Genomic DNA, 18,640 nt, shown 5'->3' with positions numbered 1-18,640 from the left:
CGGGACAGTGCTAGCTTAGAGAGATTTGCTCACATGGCCAAGATCACGACTCCCACGGGGAAGATCCAGATCCGAAATGGAAGTCAACCCCAGGGACTGGTGGGGACTGCTGTGTGTCTGGAAACCAGGACTCTCAGGTTTGGTTATCACTCGACTACTGACTTCTGGGATTATCTCAGGAAATTATTTCATATATATATGCATATATATGTATATATACATACATATATATATACACATATATATGTATATACATATATATACACATATATATGTGTGTGTATATATATATATATATATATATTTTTTTTTTTTTTTGGTCTAATGGCTTTCCTGGTAGAGTGAAGGGTCAAAGAGCTTCAGCGTGGCCCCTCCATTCTTCCCTGACCCCCACCCTGAGGCTCAAAGGCAATGAAAATGGAGAACATTGATCGCACAGGTTCTTGAACTGGTGGAGGCAAGACCCCAGGCCGATGAAAGCTTTAGCTTTTCGTCGCTGTTTCCCTCAAGGACTGGAGCAAGTTGCCTCCGTTTGCCCCTCCATCAATGGAGGATTCGTCCACTCAACAAACTGACGTGGAGCTCGGGCGGGTGCCGGGTACCGTTTCAGGCCTCCCACCAGCCCTCCCTTGGCATCCCGGGGTTGTTAGAACGGCTCGTTTTTGGCTTTGGGGACTTGAAGCTGCTTGTGGAAAAGAGTGATGCTTGCAAACCAACAACAAGAAGGGGCCCTGGAGACCCGTCCGCGGCGAACGTCGCGGTGCAGCGGGACCCTCGCCCGCCAGGTGACCTCAGGCCCGGTTCTCCCGCGCGCGCCGCAACAGGTCTCGGGGCGGAGAGGGGCGGGGCGGGGCGGGGCGGGGCGGGCGCCTGGGTACCTGCGGCCGCCGGCAGAGGGCAGCCAGGGAGCGCGCCCGGCGGCAGGGCCGACCCCCGCCCCCCACCCCCCAGGTGAGTGTGGCCAAAGTGGGGCCGCCTTCTCGTCCGGGGCCCAGTCTCGGAGGGCCGGGGGCGGGGGGGGGGGGTGCGTCTGGCTCCCGGCGGGGCGGCCGCGGAGCGGCGGGCGGGGCCTGGGAGCTCTTGGCTCTCGGGGCGGGGGCGAGAGCCCCGGGGGCCGGCGGGGCGCTGGCAGGCCCTGGCGCCGCGCTCCCCTCCCCGCCGCGCTCGCCGCCGGTCTCTCCCGGAGCCCGGGCTGGACCCGAGCGGCCGCGGGCAGCGCCCGGGCCCGGGCCCCGGGACGGCGTGCGCTCGGCGTCTGGCCCGCTGCCGGCCCGGGACCCTTCGCGGAGCGGGTCGTGCGCCCCGCGCTGGGGGGCGGGAGGGGCGAGGCGGGGGCGGCCGCGGCGGGGAGGGGGAGGGCGGGCGAGTGCGGCCGCAGACGCCAGGCGGCGCTGGGGTGAGCGTTCCCCGCGAGCGAGTCAACAAGTGCCGTGTTTACCGAGCACCCGCCGCGGGTTGCGCCGCCGGTCGCCCCGCCGGGGCGCGCACGTGCGGCGGGAGGGGCCTCGGTGTCGCCGCGCCACTGCCCCTCTGCGCTCGACCTTGCCCTCGTTGAGGATCCCGCTCTCCGGGTGATAGGCTTGGGGCTCCGCGGTGGGCCCCGGCCCTAGACATTTGGGCCCTCGCCCGTAGTTAGGTGGTCGGGAGTGGGATTCCCATGACACGTTGGTGCCCAGGAGCGTGTGAGTGCGGGATGGAGGTGTTTCTCACTGGCCAGACGGGATTCTTCTGTCACTCTGCCCACCTTTTACGGCCTGAGAATCTTGCCCTGGGTTTGCTTTCTAACTCTCCGGAAACCCACTCCAGCCACCTGTTTTTCCCAGGCAGAAGACTTGGAGGAAGTGTTGAAACCAGGGTGCCTCCCTGCTTTCGGGATGAAGGCTCTGGGCTCATAGTGGTGCCTATGACACAGCACTATTGCGGCGGAAGCCCCCTTTCTTCCTTTCTTGGGCTCTAGCAAGGGCTCTGTTGGGAGATCTGGGACGTTTGTCCCTTGCCTGGCTGGAAGGCTGAGGACCTGATTTTCCCGTCTGGGTGGTCTGTGTACCCCCCCCCCCCCCCCCGCACCTCAACACCCCAGGTTGTTCTAAGGATAGGTGTGATGCAGAAGATGGAAACCCATCCTCAGTGAGATCAGGGCCAGGGAGATTGTGGTGACAGATCAAGTTCCATCTGTGCTGCTCCATGGGAACCTTTGATCTTCCTAGCAGCTGGGGGTTGGAGGAGGCAGGGGTGGCCCTGTGGCACCCTGCAGAGCTAGGGCTGCAGTCCCTCCCCACCTCCTTGAGAGAATGTGCCCCTACGGGGTCTCCACACCCCTCATCCTCCTGCCTGTGACATCCACTTGGCTTCCCATCTCTTGGGGGGAAAAACACGCAACGGAGCCCTGAGCTTCATTTCCTCTTTTCTCTCACTGTCACATTTTCCAGACAAGTGCTCTGCACCTGCCGCCTGCCTCTCAGCTCCACGCCTCCCCTCTTAATCCTCTGCAGCCTGGCGCAGCCTGGCCCCACCACTTTGCTGAAACTGCTTTCCTGAAAGTCATCTTGTTTCCAAACATTGCTCTTTTGCTGGCCTCGTCCTTCTGCCTGGGGAGCAGACCCCCGTGTGCTTGTGTCTTCTCTGCAGCTTCTTTGGTGTGATTTCTGGGGTACCCCACTCTCCTGGTTTTGTCCTTCTCTATTGTTCTTTCTCTTTGGACCCCTCTTCCCTCTTTAGCGGGGTGTGTTTTGAGGTGCTGTGCTTAGCCTCTGCAGGAGCTGTCTCCGGGAGCCCTCAGGGGAGCTGCCCTCTCTGGGTTCTGGCTCCAGTCCTGGCTCCTTGGGTGCCCCGGGACACCCCAAACTCGGCACCTTGGAGTCTGGCCTCCTCCCAGGCAGCTGCTCTCATTTGCTCCTCAGCAGTGGGGTTCCCTCCCGAAGTGTGTCTGAGCCTCTGCGGTCCATCTGCCAAGTCACCTGTAGAGTGACGGTCCCTGACTGCTCTGTCTCTGACCTTCCTCCGCTGAGAAATCTTCAGAGGCTCTGGGTTTCCTCCCGCACAAAGCCTAGCTCTTCTTCCCAGATTTGAAGGCCCCTCGGTCGTGTGTCCTCGCTCTCCCAAACCAGTTTCCAGTCGTGCAACTTCTTCCCTCCCTCTGTGGTCAGCCCTTTTGCCCTTTGGGATCCGGCTCGGTCACTGTTCCCCTGGGAAAGCTTTGGGGAAAGCTGGCTGCACTGGGAGCCCCTTTCTTGGCCTTCCCTGTCTACCATGCCCTCATGCAGCTGTCTGCCTGCTGGTCTCCAACCCTTCGTGTCCCTGAAGATCCCCAGGACCTGGCACCCCGTAAACACTCAGTAAAGGAATTCCCACCCCCAGACGTCTGTGAATACCTCCCTGTCGTCCTTCAGGGTCTGGCTGAAAGTCCACCTCCATCCTAGACTGTTCCAGTGTTCCGGATTCCCATCCATCCACACTCCTGCTGGGTTATTGATGGATTCATTACAGTTTGTGCCACCCAATTTAATACTTTGTTCTCTGCCATTAGCCTCCAGTTGTATCATGGGCGTGAGAGATGCTTTTCCGGCTCTTGATCATAGCAGCTGTTTATTGAGTGGTCATTAGGAATGGGGCGGTGTGCTGATCTTTCCAGGCAGTTCCCTTGTGTGTGTTATCCTCTCAGTGCCCAGAGGGGTGGGCACTGCGATTATTGTCTCATTCTGCCCCTGAGGGCTCAAACCCAGAGAGCTTCAGGGACCTACCTAAATCACACAGCTTGTAGGTGGGCAAGGGTGGAGGTTGGGACTCGGGTGTCTGACTCCCAAGACTTTTTCAGTGCTAGGATTTGCAGTTCGGGGAAGCGTATGTATGCTTCAGTCCAGGGCGTGTTCTGTGTCCTCTTGGCACCTGGCCCAGGTGTGTGGGATGTGTTGGTGGCCTGGTCAACTGGTTGCTTGGGGACTCCAGGAAAGGACTTAGTAACAGAACAGATGGTTAATGGTGGGATAAGTGACTCAGTGAGGCTGTGACATCTGCCCCGAGGCCTTAGAAACAGCCTATGTGTTTGTCTCCGTGTGTGTGCGCGTACATGTGTCTTAAGTAAAAGTTGTGGTACAGAGAACCCTGCAGCGCCCGTGGATAGTTTGGGTCTTTTCGGTCCCTTAAGGCAATTTTACGTGCTTTTTTTTTTTTTGGTAAACAAAATCAACCCCACCCTCCCAAACAGTAAGGCCTTCAACTAAGTTTCCGAGTCCTTCCTTCCCTCTGCCGGTCACTGTCATATGAAAATGAGTTCCTGCTGTGAAATACAGTTGCCATGGTAACCACTAGTGTGAGGCCCTGTGTCTCTTGCTCCTAGGTCTCTGCACTGTAAGCTTCCAGGGGCTTCTTCCGTCTTCTTCTCCTAAAAACACACACTACTCCGTTTCACAATCCTTTTGCGTGGACGTTACAACATTTTGTTTTTTCAGGCAGTGATTTCCGGGCCATGTCGATGCTCTGGCAGCTTGTCATTGGCCTGCCGGCACATACCGTTGATAATAACTCGAGAACAGTGCCCCTGGTTTAGGTCATATTTTGAGTGGCATCCATTGAACAGTGGCTGTGGCCGCGGCACATCCTCGGGGCCTGGGGAGGCAGAGGGAGAGAGCGGTGTGGTGTGGTAGGGAGGGCTTTTGGGTGCAGGTCTGCTCCACTTGGAGGTGGTGAAATGGTTTGTCTTCAGCTGCTGTGTCCTGTGTTGGAGTCTTGCTCAGCTCTCCTGGCAGGGGCCGCCCAAAGCGGGGTGCCTCAGGGGTGCGAAGAAAGGGTGCCTTTGGCGGTTATCATAGCAACTGACGTTGATGGAGCATTTACTGTGCGCGGACACCGTTCCCTTATTTAATCCTCAACCAGGCGAAGTTAAAAGTGCTATTACTGGGGCACCTGGATGGCTCAACCAGTTAAGTGTCCTGATCTCAACTCAGGTCTTAATCCCAGGGTCGTGAGTTCAAGCCCTGTGTTGGGCTGTGCGCCGGATGTGAAGCCTGCTTAAAAAAAAAAAAAAAAAAACAACAACTATTATTATCCCCATTTTATATGTAAGGAAATTGATGTATAGAGAACTTAAGTGCTTGCCCAAGGACACACAGTAATAGTCCCAGGAAGTGTGACTCCTATGGCCAGTACCCTTATTTGGTGCCACGCAGAAGCTGGAAGGACTATGTTGAAAGAACGAAAGGGTGAATTGGAGAGGTGGGACAGGTTGTCTTTCTCAAGATTGGAGGCCTAAAGCAGCAGTTTTCAAACTTTTTTTTTTTTTTTCAGTTTACGACTTTTTATGTCTTATGGGCAAAAGACGGTGGTAAAAAAGCATGTACTAGAATGTTTATAGCAGCACTATTTGTAACAGCCAAAGAACTGGAGAGCACCCAATGCCCAACTGGCAGTAGGACGGACAAATAAACTGGGGGGGAGTACACACAGCGGAACATTCTAATTTTTTTTTTTTAACGTTTATTTATTTTTGAGACAGAGAGAGACACAGCATGAACGGGGGAGGGGCAGAGAGAGAGGGAGACACAGAATCCCAAGCAGGCTCCAGGCTCTGAGCCATCAGCCCAGAGCCCAACGCGGGGCTCGAACTCACGGACCGTGAGATCGTGACCTGAGCTGAAGTCGGACGCTTAACCAACTGAGCCACCCAGGCGCCCCAACACAGCGGAACATTCTAAGCGAGGATGAACAATGTGCAGCCACATGAAGCAACATGGCTGAGTCACATAAGCCAAGTAATTGAGTTTACTTAGCTTTTCCACAAGCAGCGAATGTTCAGACTGCACAGTTTTTCACCGGTGCAAACTGCCACAGAGACTGTCCCAGAACTTTCCACGTGTGCACACATGCCGGGGGTTCTTTAGGGCAGATCCTGAGCAATAGAATCCCTGTGCCATAGGGCAGGTGCATTTGTCATTTCAACGAATTGATGTCCACTGTGACATTCCTTTCCAAGCCTCAGATCCCATGGCTTCATCAATCTGATCCCTGTGAAATTTCCTCTTGTCAGTTTCAGGCAGGCATTTTGGTCTCGCTGGCATTGGTTTTGTTCCATTGCTCTTCCTTCATGATCATCACCCAACAATGCGATGGCCCGTCCCTGGTCACTCTAAGCACAGGCCAGATGGCCCCCCCTCCTGGCTACTCTGTGAGGGGACTCTTGGCTGGGAAGGAGGCCCTTGTAAATCCAAGATGCCACATTTCTGGGAGTCGTAGGATGTATAATCAGTGAATGAGAAGGGGGTGGGGACCAAGCAAGAGGGAACTTTATAAACTCCGGCATCAACTCAGCTGCTTTGACAATCACATCCAAAGATGAAAAAGCCCTAACACATAAAGTAGTCATGAGCACAGCTATGTGAGTCAGGCAGGGCTGGATATATATATATTTTTAAGTTTATTTTGTGAGAGAGAGAGAGAGGGAGGGAGGGGCAGAGAGAGAGGGAGAGAGAATCCCAAGCGGGCTCCGTGCTGTCAGCACAGAGCCCGATGCGGGGCTCGATCTCATGGGCTGTGAGATCATGACCTGAGCCAGAATCAAGAGTCGAAAGCTTCACCAGTGAGCCACCCGGGCGCCCCCCAAGGCTGGATATTGATGATCATTCACTCTCCTCACCAGGTAAACACACCATAACTTTGTAATGATGCCAACAGCCATTACTGCAACACCCAACCGATTAACTGCTCATGCTATACTAGGTGCTTTTACATAAGGTGCTCGCTCTGTAACGGCGGTCTTGCATAAGGTGCTCTGGTATTTTTAGCAGCATATAACTGCCATACGAAAGGAGATGCTCTCCCAGCGAATGCCACTTACTTTACAGGCTGGCGTGGTCCTTGAAATGCCGATGTTTTACAGGCAGCTCATTGCTGTCAGAGGGTTGAGGATGTCTGTGCCGAGGGCTATAACACCAGCTGTTTTCTGCCATTTCTCCAGGCCAACTTGACACCCCACAACCAACAGAAGGTGATACGCATCGCCTCGCTGGCCCCCAGGCATCACGGCAGTGAGAAAAGGGCCACTTCACTGACTTGGCAGATCCCAACAAGCCACGTCCTAGCTTAGCAAGCTCTCTCCAAACCCGTCAGAGTGGCGGGGGATAGGAAGAAACCAGAGCTGATGTGGCCCTGCTTGCACATCCCCAGAGCTTCCCGCCCCCTCCCTCCTGCCGACCCTGGGCACCCACTCTCATGTCACCTCCCAGTTGTCACTAGAAATCCAAGGTTCCAGGTACAGTGAAGTCAAAAGTATGGTGGGTCTGTATTCATGTCCTGGGGTTAGGGTCACTGCTGCCTTTCTTCTGGTTTTGCTAAATCTTATCCACACACACAGAAGTACACATATTAAAATTGATGAATTTTGACAATGCGAACACACCTATGTGACCAACACCCAGCTAAAGAAAACAAACATTACCAGCCTCCCAGAAACCTTCCTCGTGCCCAGGAACCCCCTACACCGACTTCCAACACCTTTATATAAACGGAATCCCATGGTACCAGATATGCGTAGCCAGGAAGGGTGGCCGTGTGATACAAGAAAACTTTCCTCAGTGCATCTCTGAGCTCGGTTGAACTGAGACATGCTCTCCACATAGTGTTTTGCATTTAAGGGCAGCTTGTGTAGGTAGAAATTCTTCCCTTTTTTGAGCTGAGATCTGCCTCTTTCTTGTTCTACCTCTGAGTCTGTCCTTTTGGAGCCATTTCAAACAAGTCTTCCTTTCTACAAGGGGCAGGGTTTTCACTGATGCAAGATCCCTCTCATGCCTGACTCCTCTGGGCACAAATACTCTCTGCCTAAAGGCGTCCTTTGTAGACTATGGGCTAATGCGGGTCATGCATTCCAGAACCTAAAGTGTGCTGGGCACCTGGTTCATCAGCCAACCTTCTCAAGTTTTGCAGAACACGGCCCTCTGCCCCTGATGTTGCTTGACCACGACGTAACACTTCTTCAACATAATGGTCTTTTGAACTACAAAAATAATTCATGTTGATCGTGGAAATTTAGAAAATACACAAAAACACAAGAAAATAAAAGCCAGTGATTCCGAACCCCCAGAGATAACTGTTGTTTAATGTTTAAAAATTGAGATCATTCTATATTAGTGATTTTACAACCTGCATTTTGTTTACTCATCCATAACAATAGTGACTGACATATACGTAACACATTTTTCTTTGTTCAGTGTCCTCCTCCTCCTCCTCTTCCTTCTTCCTATCATTATTATTAAACATAGAGAAGTTTCTGTGTGGTATTGTGGGCTGAATGTTTCTGTTCTCCCCAAATTCATGTGTTGAGGGACACCTGGCTGGCCCAGTCAGAAGAGCATGCAATTCTTAATCTCAGGGTTGTGAGTTTGCGCCCCATGTTAGGTACAGAGATTACTAAAAATAAAATAAAATTTAAGAAGTTCATATGTTGATGCTCTAACCTCCAATGGGATGGTATTTGAAGATGGTGTGCTCAAGCAGGTAGTTCCGATTAGATGAGGCCATGAGGGTGGGGCCCTCATGATGGGATTAGTGTCCTTATAAGAAGAGACCAGCTTCCTCCCTCTCCCTCCCTCCCACTCTGTCATTCTCTCTCTCTCTCTCTCTCTCTCTCTCTCTCTCTCTCTCTGCTCTCCTTGCACAGAGGAAAGGCCAAGTGAGCACACAGCAGTCAGGCCCCTGTCTGCCAGCCTGGAAGAGAGCCCATACCAGGAACCAAGTTAGGCAGCACCTTGATCTTGAAACTTCAGCCTTCAGAACTGCAAAGAATCAACATCTGTTGTGTAGGTTGCCCAGTCTCTAAGGCAGCCTAGCTGACTGATAACTGTGGCTAAGTCCTTTCATTTATGATTTCTTCCTCTGCTTGAGGGTTCGCAAGGACTTCCCCACCCCAAGGTCAGATAAATATCCACCTGTATTTTCTTCTGGTTCTTTATTTGGTGTCTGCTTTTCCATTCACCGCTCTCTTTTACGTTCAACTCTAATCCAATCGAAACTTATTTTGGTTTATCATGTAAGATAAGACCCTGATTTTATCTCTTTACAAACTGTCACCAGTCCTTTCCATTTAATTTCTTTTCCCACCGGCTATATTTTAAGTTTAAGTGGATTTTTTGAGTATATGTTACGATCCTGTTGTTCAAAATTCAACAGATATGATTGCACACCTGAAACTAATATTATACTATGTGTTAACTAACCGGAATGAAAATAAAAACTTAAAAAAAACCCTACAAAATTCAAAAGATACAAAAGACAAACAGTGAGATTCTCCCTCTCTTATCCCTTAGCTTCCCGGTTCCAGAAAGGTGTTACTAGGAGCTAGGCGTGACTAGGTTATAGATTTTGGTTTTGGACCCTAGGTATCCTTCCCCCTCCTCCGGATGGGGGCTTTATTATAGTGTACAAACGTATAAGCTTCCAGGCTTTCTGTTTCTTCCATGACCTGTCTCTTTTTCCTCTACGATTACATTTTTTATTTTTATTTATTAAAAAAATTTTTTTAATGTTTATTTATTTTTGAGAGAGAGAGAGACAGAGTGCAAGCAGGGGAGGGGCAGAGAGAGGGAGGCATAGAATCCGAAGGAGGCTCCAGGCACAGAGCCAGACTTGGGGCTCAAACTCACATACCATGAGATCATGACCCGAGCTGAAGACACTTAATGGATTGAGCCACCGAGGTGCCACCAATTAATTTAATTTTAAAAATTAAAATAATTTTTTAAATTATTTTAAAAAATAAATTTTAACATCCGGTAGTGCAGATTCTTTGTTGAAATTTGCTTGGCTATGCTTGCCTGTTTATTCATTCTGTATGAAATTTATAATCATTTCATTGTTTTTCTACAAATATCAAGAGACTCAAATTTGGAATTATATTAAATTGTATAAAATAATAACTGCATCGAGTTTTCCTATCTAGAAATATGGTCTGTCCTGTATTTATTTATGCTTTCTTTCCAGTTATCTCTTCTTTTGTAGCATGCAGTAAAGTTTCATAGATTTCTTTATGAAGACTGTAAACATTTCTTCTTTAGTTTGTTCCTAGGTGGTTTATGTTTTTTGTTGCTCAGGAATAGGATCTTTTTTTTTATAAACATTTTATTTTCACCTGGATATGTTGGAATATAAGAAGTTATTAAAAAATTATTGTGAGGGGCATGTGGGTGGTTCAGTCGGTTAAGCATCCGACTTTGGCTCAGGTCATGATCTCACGGTTCTTGAGTTCAAGCCCCGTTGTGGGGCTCTGTGCGGACAGCTCACAGCCAGGAGCCTGCTTTGGATTCTGGGTCTCCCTCTCTCTCTGCCCCTCTCCCGCTTGCTCTCTGTCTCACTTTCTCTCAAAAAGTAAACATGAGAAAAAATTTTTTTAATTATTGTGAAATGGACGTATAAAAGAGCACATAAAACATTTTTTTTACAGTTTAAATAAGAATAATAAAGCAGACATATGCCTAGCCAGCTTAAGAAACAGAACACCTTTAGAAATTGCTTTTACACCTCTCCTTAAATGGATCTCCCTCTTTCCCTACCGCCTGGGGATGCACTAACCTGGATTTTGTTACAGTTATTAACCTTCTGTCCTTTATAGCTTTCCCATATGGGTTTATGTCCTTAAACAATACATTGTTTGCCTTTTGTATGCGTTCAAAGTTTTATCAATTGAATCACACTGGATTCCAAATTTTATTTTTACTTATTGATTTATTTAAAGTCTATTTATTTTTACACTTGATCTTAGCCAAAAGGCTGAGAAGCAATTAAAGTTTATTTATTTTTAATTTTTATTTATTAAAAATTTTTTTTCAATGTTTATTTTTGAGAGACAGCGTGTAAGTGGGAGAGGGGCAGAGAGAGAGGGAGACAGAGAATCCCAAGCAGACTTCACCCTGTTAGCGCAGAGCCCGATGTGGGGCTCGATCTCACGAACCATGAAATCATGACCTGAGCCGAAATCAAGAGTTGGACGCTTAACCGAATGAGCCACCCAGGTGCCCTTATATATATTTTCTCTTACATGTCTTACTTCTGTTAAGAGTGGAATTGCTGGGTCATAGGTTAGGCCTAACTTTTTTTTTTTTTTTTTTTTTTTTTTAAGAATAAGGTCCATTCAGAAAAGCACACACATCCTTTCACGTCAGCCAGACCTGGCTTCTGTTGCTCACAACCACAGACTTCCGGTGGATACAGCATGCCAGACCACTAGCCCCCACCTTTTAGTGGATTGTGTCCCTCATATTGTTAGCATCATCTTAGCAGTAGAATCTGCCTTTAACCAATCCCTGAGTTTTTACACGACCCCTTTTGAACCCTTGGATTCCTGGGCTGACAAGGTGAGCTCTCCAACAGGTAGTCACTTTATCTCTAATTTATTTATTTTCTTTTTTTTTTTTCTTTTTTTTTTAACGTTTATTCATTTTAGAGACAGAGAGAGACAGAGCATGAATGAGGGAAAGTCAGAGAGAGAGGGAGACACAGAACCCGAAACAGGCTCCAGGCTCTGAGCTATCAGCACAGAGCCCGACGCGGGGCTCGAACTCACGGACCGCGAGATCGTGACCTGAGCCGAAGTCGGTCGCCCAACCGACTGAGCCACCCAGGCGCCCCACTTTATCTCTAATTTAAATGTTGGTTACAAAGCTGCTCCAAACGTTTGAGTTTAGTGAATTGTTGGGTTTTTTTTCCCCTCTAACTTTAAATTTAGTTTGCAATTTTACAACAATTTTCTCTCCATCCCCAGTGGAACGTTAATGGAGAACGCTTAATTTAGCAGGTGAAATGTAGGAGTGTGTATGATTTTCTGGACTTCGTTTTTGGAAACCAGGTTCATTTCTCTTGCTCCTCCATGTAGAGCGCTGGGGGGCAAGGTGAGGCCATTCAGGGCGGTGACCACAACACGAGGGCCAGACCCCGAGTTCTTCCACACCACCCCTCAGGGACCGTTTGCTTGAGAAGGCTCTACATCCAAATCGTTCTGCTCTAAGTGGGGCCTCATTTAAAAGTAAGAAAGGAAATGAATTCGCTTCTGGTTTCTTTTTTAATGTCATCGAATCCCACGGATTACTGACAGGAAATGACCCAATTTCCACTGGCATCTAGGTTGTCACAGTGCTTGTCCTCATTAATGTCAGGGTCTGGGAGAGTATTTGATCAAGGGGAAAGTGCCATGGGTGAAGTTCGTGAAGAAAAGGTCAGAGATGAATGTGAAATTCTGTCTAACCCCAGATGATGAAAACCAGCCCAGCCTGCTGTGTCTGGGAGCAGCCACCCCAGTGGCCCGCATCTTCCCAGTTTCCATCCCACCACCCTGCTGGACAGCCGGTTCCCGTCGTGATCTCTTTCCACAGGTTCTAACCCTGATGGTGGTTTTCCTTGTTTGCAGAAGCCATCACTTTGGGGTCTGATGACCCTGGCCTACACACGAAGAAGTTTCTCACACTCTCCGGGCTTGTTAGGCCCTTACACCTGTGACTTGAGCTCAGCAGAAACAGGACATGGTTCTTTCCCTGTCTTGAGGGTACTGCTGAACAGGTGACTAAATTGCTTTGAGTATCTTTTTTTTTTTTTTTTTAATGTTTATTTTTGAGAGAGAGAGAGAGAGGAAGAGAGACAGAATGTGAGTGGGGGAGGGGCAGAGAGAGGGGGAGACACAGAATCCGAAGTAGGCTCCAGGCTCTGAGCTGTCAGCACAGAGCCCGATGCAGGGCTCGAACCTACAAACCGCAAGATTGTCAACTGAGTCGAAGTCGGACGCTCAACCGGCTGAGCCACCCAGGCGCCCCACTTTGAGTATCTTGCTCGGCCAGAGCTGCAGGTGGTTGTGGGCATGGTGGGTTTGCCAAAGACCTTTTTGCAAGCCGAGCGTCATATGAGGGCATCACACAGAGCAGGCCTTCGGTGTACGTGGTTGATGACAGGAGTTTCTAACAAATGGATGTGAAGTGTCTTGTGTTCGTGTGCTCAGTTTACTGCGATGATTTTCAAACAGGTGGAAGAGGAGCACCTCCGATAAGCAGCCTCCTCTCGTGGCACACAAGCACGTCACGGGCCGGGATGGCCTCAGACTTTCCACAAGCCCATCTTCAGGTTTGGGTCATACGATGAACGGGGTCACCCTCGACAGGGCGACGGGGGATAACTTGGCAAAGGAGGGAACTTAGGAGTAAGAAGGCCCTGTGTGGAATCTAAATTGCCTTCGCTGATTTGACACTTTGCATCCAGGTCACCCTCTGAGGTCAGAGCAGACAGGACAGGCCAAGGGACCAGCTGGACCTCAGCTGGGCCCGAACCTCATTTTGTGCAGACCTGTCCAGAGCATGGGCCAAGCAGCCAGTCAGGGGCTGCAGGTTTGCACTCCAGAGCCCATTGCCCTAGAGCAGGTTCACCGTGCTTCACTGTCGATGGCGAGCCCTGCTGACAGATGGAGAACGTGGATTCAGAGCATTACGGTTGGAAGGGGGGGAGGCGCGTGGGATGGACAGCACGTTGAGGCAGCCCGGAAGGAGCTGCACTCGAAGGAGGGCTAGGTGGCAAGGGGGCGTGAGTGCTGGGAATGCAGGTTTCGTGGGGATAAGAAGGTAAGGTGGCAGGTGGGAATCCAGGCAGGTTCTCTGCAGGAGGCTCACCAGGCGCTCGTGGGGTCCTGACACACAGGCTGGGCCGGCGAAGTGTAGGGGATGAGGCCTCAGTAGAGAAGAGGGGCGCCTGAAGCTGGCCCAGAGCCAGAAGTGCTCAGCGTCTGGAGGATGTGGGTGGGGCCAACCTGAGCAGAGCAGAAGGGGATCGCTTCCTGGTGAGGGGCTTGGGCTCTGGGTTGAGGCTTGCAGGTTTCATCCTGCCTCCAATGCTCTCTCGCCTCGAACGTCTCAACGCCTTGAAACGTTGCTTTGCCTCTGTGGACCTCAGTTTCCTCACCTGTAAAATGGGAGTAACGAGAGTCTCCGCCTTGCGACGAGGACTAAATGAGAAGTGTTGCGCGAGCACGTAGGACAGTGGTTGGCACGTGGACAGTGCTTGTCACGATCGGTAGTATTGATCGCCTCCCCGATTTGGCCTCGCGGGTGTGTCTAGGCCTCGGGGCTGCCTGCAGGGGGAGGTTCACGCTCAGACACGAGAGCTGCTGCTTTGATTTTATCTTGAATCCGTGACCCATATGCTCGCCCTGTTTCTGCGGCTGCAAGGCTGAGTCAGATGTGTGGCTCAGGTTAATCATCAGATTTCAGGTGGCATCTATCTCCTCTTTCTGCTCTCTGCCTGGCTTCTGTTCTCTTTGATCCCTGACTTGTTTATTTGTTATTGCATTTAGCCCTCAAGCTGCCTCAAGCCCTCCTTGCAAGAGGCAGTTATGCATCTTGAGTACATAAATATAATTTGAGATCATACGTGGAATCAGAGTCACAGTGTAAGGAGGTGTGCTCCGCCTGCCTGTGCCCCGCCCTCTCCTCTGTACCTGAGTCGGGGGATTGGTTGAGGCAGCAAGAAGGGCCAGTCCCTGGGACAGGTTAGGGTGCACCCCCCTCCGTAGCCCCACTGCAGAGAGAAAAACCAGATTCTTCTGGCTGTGGAGAGGCACCGTCAGGCCTCTTGGGGGTTGGTGGGACAGTGGGTGGAGGAGGAAAAGACTAACTCTCATCAAGCATTGCTGTGTGCCCGGCACTGCTCCAGGCGCCTCAGCCACTCCGGCCTGCCCTGGGAGGCTGCTCCGAGAGGTGATTATCCCAGTTGTGGGATGGTAGAATTCTGGGCAGTTCATTCTGTAAGTCTGGAGGAGGGCTGTGGATCTGCCATAGAATCAGCTTAGACCCGATGGTGGGCCATATGAAGGACCGGATGGAAGAGCTTCCCCAGGACTTCCTTGTGCTCTTCAGACTTGCCAAGACATATGTCTCAGTCATCTATTGCCACAATGTTGCTGCATAACAAACCACCCCAAAACCTACCAGCATATGGCAGTAAGTGTTAATTCCTCCTCACCTATCTGCGGGTTGGGTGAGGTTTGGCTGACCTAAGCTGCTCTCAGTGGGACTTACTGGCTTCAGGCTGTGAGTTGGGTTTAGGCGTGTTCCGTGTGTCTCTCACCCCACTTGGACCAGTGGCCACCAAGGGCACGTTCGTGTCCCGGTGATAGGCAGGAAGGCAAGAGAGCAGGCTCAGTTGCACTAGCGCATTTCAAGCCTTTGCTCACATCATATCCGCTGACATCCCGTTGGCCAATCCCAAGCCATGTGGTCAATCCCCAGCCAAGGGGCGGGGAAGTACGCTGCCCGCCATCAGGCCGTGGCGGAGTGTGGCTATCTCATCCTATCGCCAGGAGTGAAGAATTGACACCAATAATTCAGCCTACTTGGGGATGAATTTCACTCATTCGCTCAGGAAATTTTTTTTTTTTTGAAAGACTATAGTGTGCCACTCACTGTGCTGCCCCTGGGAATAGAGTGGTGAACAAAGCAGGCCTGGTTCTTGTCTTGTGGAATTATATTCTAGTGGTGGAAACAGACACAAAAGAGCTACTTCTGTCCTGGATTATTTAATTACAGCTGTAATCATCACTACAAAGGAGAAGTAAAGAGCACAGGAGGGTAGGTATAAAAGGGCCTGACCTCATCCAGAGAGGGAGAGATGGTTGACTCAGAAATGAAGGGGAAAACTTAATTAGCCAGAGGAGCCTTAATAAGATTAACTGCTGACTTCTCATCAGAAGCCATGGAAACCAGGAGGCAGTGGGATGATGGTCAAAGTGCGGAAAGAAAAGACCATCAACTAAGAATTCTATATCCAGGAAAAGATCTATCCTTCAGAGATGAAAGAGAAATTAAGACATCCCAGATAAACGGAAACTGAATTTGTTGCTATCAGCCCTGCCCTACAAGAAATGCTAGAGGGAGTTCTTCAGGCTGAAATGAAAGGCCCCTAGACAGGAACTGAAGTCCACAGGAAGAGATCAGGAGCACCTTTAAAGCTATAAATAGATTTTGTTTGTAACTCCTTCCTTCCATCTGCATAAAGCAATGGTTACAAAACGGTGTTGGCAGGGTAATAACATACAAAGATGTAACTTGTATGACAATAACAGCACAAAGGAGAGGAAACAGCTATATTATAATGAAGTTTTTGTGTATGTTGAAATTAATTTGGCATTAATTAGAACTGGGCCATTTTAAGTTAAAATGTCAATTGTAATCTCCAGGACAATCGCTAAGAAAATAACTAAAAAATATGTAATAAAAGAGAATTAAAATGCCATGCTGGAACGTCCCTATAAGGCATTAATGCAAGAATGTAGGAGTAAAAAGACTATGACATATAGAAAACAAATAGTAGGGCACCTGGGTGGCTCAGTCAGTTAGGCGTCTGACTTCAGCTCAGGTCATGATCTCTCGGCTCATGGGTTCAAGCCCCGTGTCGGGCTCTGTGCTGACAGCTCAGAGCCTGGAGCCTGCTTCAGATTCTGTATCTCCCTCTCTCTCTGCTCCTCCCCAGCTCGTACTCTGTCTCTATGTGTCTCTCAAAAATAAATAAACATTAAAAAAAAAAAAAAGGAAAACAAATAGCAAAACGGCATAAATCTTATCAGTAAATATGTTAAATGCAGGTGGAGTAAATACTCCAATAAAAAGAGATTACTAGAATGAAAAAAAAAAAACCCAGCTCTATGCTGTGTACAAGAGACACACTTTAGATTCAAAGATACACATAAGTGGAAAGTAGAGGAGTAGAAAAAGATATGCCACGCAAGCAGTAACTAAGAGCTGAAGTGGCTCTGCTGACAGCAGGCAAAATAGTTCAGACAAAAAAAGTTACTAGAGGCAAACAAGGACATTTTGTAGTGAATAAGGGGTTGATCAATCAGGAAAACATAATAATCATAAACATGTATGCACCTAACAACAGACCCCCCAAAATCCATGAAGCAGAAACTAACCGAAATGAGAGGAGAGCTAGACAATTCGACAGTAATCACTGGAGACTCCAAGGTTCCACTTTCAGTGATAGATGGACGGGGCAGGCAGAATCAGCAAGGAAACACGAGACTTCAACAACACTGGAAACCAGGCAGACCTCACAGACGTCCGTACGGTGCTGCACCCATCAACAGCAGAATACACATTCTTCTCAGGTGCGGGTAAAGTGTGCTCCAGGAGAGACCATATGCTGGGTCATGAAACAAGCCTCATTAAATTTCAAGGGATCGAAATCCTACAAAGTATGTTCTCTGACTGCAGTGGAATGAAATTAGAAATCAGTAACAAAAGGGAATTGGGGAAATTCACAAATATGTGGAAAGCAAACACTCCTAAATAACCGATGCGTCAAAGAGGAAGTCACAGGAGAATTTTGAAAATACTTCGAGATGTATGAAAAGGAAAATGCAACATACCCAAACTTAACAGGATGCAGCTGAAGCAGTGCTTAGGAGGAAATTAGTAGTTACAAATGCCTGTATTAATAAAGAAGAAAGACCTCAAATTAATAACCTTCTACCTTAAGAAACTAGAAAAAGAAGAGGAAACTCAATCCAAAGCAAGCAGAAGGAAAGAAATCATAAAGATTAGAGCACAGAAAAATGAAAGAATAGAAAAGGCCACCTATTATGTGGTGCCATTTATATGAAATGTTTAGAGTATGCAGAGCCACAGAGAAAGAAGGGAATTAGTGGTCCCTGGGGGCTGGGGGGAGGGGGGAATGGGGAGTGCTTGCTGATCTGGGGTGGGTTAGTGAGGAAGATTTGGGTTTTATCATCAGAGCAGTAGGAAGCCACTGGCAGATTTGCACAGAGAGTTCCATTTCAGGGCTGCACAGTGACAACAGATTGGAGAGGGTCAGCAGTAGGTCTGGGGAGGCATCTGCAGTAGCCCAGTTGGGAGGAACCTGCATTTCAGGGAGGTTATTGTTCAGGGTCCCCTGGCTAGATGGAGCCAGACCTGGGTCCTTCTGGCACAGAAACCTCTCCACTGGTCACTGATTTGAATCCCCCTGGATGTTTTTTTTTTTTTAATTTTTTAATGTATATTTATTTTTGAGAGAGAGCAGAGGAGGGGCAGAGAGAGAGGGAGATATAGAATCTGAAGCAAGCTCCAGGCTCTGAGCTGTCAGCATAGAGCCCGACATGGGGCTTAAACCCACCAACCATGAGATCATGACCTGAGCCGAAGTCCAATGCTTAACCGACTGAGCCACACAGGCGCCCCAATGTTTTTTTTTTTAAATGTTTATTTATTTTTAAGAGAGAGAGAGAGTGAGAGACAGAGGGAGGGGCAGAGAGAGAGGAGAGAGAATCCCAGGCAGGCTCCACGCTCTATCTTATTTGAACTGTGAGATCATGACCTGAGCCGAAATCAAGAGTTGGATGCCTAACCGACTGAGCCACCCAGGTGCCCTGCCCCGGGTATTCTTTTTTTTTTTTTTAATTTTTTTTTTTTTCAACGTTTTTTATTTATTTTTGGGACAGAGAGAGACAGAGCATGAACGGGGGAGGGGCAGAGAGAGAGGGAGACACAGAATCGGAAACAGGCTCCAGGCTCCGAGCCATCAGCCCAGAGCCTGACGCGGGGCTCAAACTCACGGACCGCGAGATCGTGACCTGGCTGAAGTCGGACGCTTAACCGACTGCGCCACCCAGGCGCCCCTGCCCCGGGTA

General features: G+C 49.4%; 1 protein-coding gene across 1 annotated transcript in view; it reads left to right on the top strand.

The window, feature by feature from the left end:
- Positions 1–857: 857 nt before the first annotated feature.
- The window catches only part of RPH3AL (rabphilin 3A like (without C2 domains)), a 146,044-nt gene continuing 128,261 nt past the window's right edge, over positions 858–18,640 (top strand). The window contains 1 exon segment of the mRNA XM_053893243.1: positions 858–951. The gene's annotated coding sequence lies outside the window, so the exon portion shown is untranslated.

This window comes from Panthera pardus, unplaced genomic scaffold (assembly GCF_024362965.1).
Source record: "Panthera pardus isolate Hobbes unplaced genomic scaffold, ASM2436296v1 HiC_scaffold_3, whole genome shotgun sequence".
NCBI lineage: Eukaryota > Metazoa > Chordata > Mammalia > Carnivora > Felidae > Panthera > Panthera pardus.
This window is presented reverse-complemented; position numbering and strand designations above follow the sequence as displayed.